This window comes from Marmota flaviventris, chromosome 10 (genome assembly GCF_047511675.1).
Source record: "Marmota flaviventris isolate mMarFla1 chromosome 10, mMarFla1.hap1, whole genome shotgun sequence".
Taxonomy (NCBI): domain Eukaryota; kingdom Metazoa; phylum Chordata; class Mammalia; order Rodentia; family Sciuridae; genus Marmota; species Marmota flaviventris.
The window spans coordinates 46,709,493-46,711,687 of NC_092507.1; the positions used below are offsets into that span (position 1 = coordinate 46,709,493).

Here is a 2,195-nt window from a genome sequence, read left to right on the forward strand (position 1 = left end):
TGTATCCCTACACACACACACATACACACAGACACACATATTTGGGTGACTTGAACGGCCATAACTGATTAAACAGGGTTTGAACTTTGGTCTACTGCTTTGAGAATGATCACTCTTTTTATCCATAAGATGCCAATAATGTAGGCAGACTCAAGTCTATGCTATGAAAAAGTTTGGATTTATTTGGTCTGGAGAAGATTTCAAGGAATATTTGAAGGGTTATCCCAAGGAACTGACCAGACTTACTCTGCGGGTACTCAGAAGTTGCTATGGTTTGAAAGAGTAGCCCCCAAAAGTCCATGTGTTAAAGCCTTGACCCCTAGGCTGGTACTAGTAGGAGGTGATGGGAACTTAAAGAAGTGGAGCCTACCTATTCAACATAGTCCTTGAAACTCTAGCCAGAGTAATCAGGCAAGAGAAGGAAATTAAAAAGATACAATAGGAAAAGAAGAGGTCAAATTATCTCTGTTTGCTCATGACATGATCCTATATTTAGAATACCCTAAATGTATACAGAAGACCTCTAGAGCTAACAAATTTAGTAAAGTAGCAGGATACAAGATCAACATACATAAATCAATCACTTTCCTACACTCCAATAATGAATCTGTAGGAAAACTATCCCATTCACAATAACCTAAAAAAAAAAAAAAAAAATTGAAGGAGGTGAAGGACCTCTACAATGAAAACTATATAACACTGAAGAAAGAAACTGAAGAGGACATTGGAAGATGGAAAGACCTTCCGTGCCCCTGGATAGGCAGAATTAATAAAATAATAATAAATTAAATAACAAATATTAAATAATAAATGGCCATACTTCTAAAAACAACATATACTTTCAATACAATCTCCATCAAAATACCAATGACATTCTTCACAAAACTAGAAAAAACAGCTCTAAGATTCATTTGAAAAAACAAGAAACCCAAGATAGCCAAAGCCACTCTGAGCAAAACGAGTGCTGCTGGAGGCTTCATACTACCAGACCTCAAACTATAATACAGAGCTACAGTAATAAAAACAGCACGGAATGACACCAAAACAGACATAAAAACCAATGGAATGAAAGACAGAGACAAACCCACATAAATACAGTTATCTTATACCAGACAAAGGTAAACACACACACACACACACACACACACACACACACATACACACACACACACACTAGAGAAAAGATAGCCTTTTTAACAAATGGTGCTGGAAATATTGAATAGCCACATGTAGAAGAATGAAATTTAATCCCTAACTCTCACCCTGTACAAAAGTCAACTCAAAGTGGATCAAAGACCTAAGAATTAGACTATAATCTCTACAACTGCTAGAAGAAAATGTAGGCCCAACCCACAAACATGTTGGCACAGGAACCAACTTCCTTAGCAAGACCTCTAAAGTGCAAGAAGTAAAACCAAAAATCAAAAAGCGGGATTTTCATAAAATTAAAAATCTGTATACTTAACGAAACAATGAAGTGTGTATGGAGAGCCTACAGAATGGGAGAAGATCTTTGCCACCTACTCCTCAGAAAGGACATTAATTTCTAGAATTTACAAAGAACTCAAAAATGTAACAGTAAAAAAATAATAATAATAACCCAATAAATAAATGGGCAAATAACCAGACACTTCTCAAAAGAAGAAATACAAACGACCGCAAATAAGTGGAAATATGTTCAACATTTCTAACAATCAGGGAAATGCAAATCAAAAACACATTGAGATTTCATCTCACTCCAGTCAGAATGGCAATCATCAAGCATACAAATAATAAGTGTTGGTGAAGATGTGGGGGAAAAGGTAAAACTTTTATATTTTTGGTGGGAATGCAAGTTAGTATAATCACTCTGGAAAAATGTATGGAGACTCCTCAAACTTCTAAGAATGGGGGCTGGGGATATAGCTCAGTTGGTAGAGTATTTGCCTCACATGCACAAGGCCCTGGGTTCAAACCCCAGCACCATAAAAAAAAAAATTCTAGGAATTAAACCATCATTTGACTCAGTTATCCCACGCCTCAGGGTATTTCCAAAAGATCTAAAATCAGCATACTACAGTGATACAGTCCCATCAATATTTATTGTAGCTCAATTCACAATAGCCAAGCTATAGAAGCAACCTAGGTGCCCTTCAACAAATGAAAGGATAAAGAAAATTATATATAATGAAACATTACTTGGCTATTAAAAAAGG

The 2,195-nt window shown here is 35.9% G+C and overlaps 1 non-coding gene across 1 annotated transcript; it reads left to right on the forward strand.

Annotated features, from left to right (window-relative positions):
* The first annotated feature begins 1,894 nt into the window (after window positions 1-1,894).
* Trnav-cac (transfer RNA valine (anticodon CAC)) lies at window positions 1,895-1,968 on the forward strand. The gene has a single exon. It is a non-coding gene; the product is annotated as a tRNA-Val (tRNA).
* The last annotated feature ends 227 nt before the right edge of the window (window positions 1,969-2,195 follow it).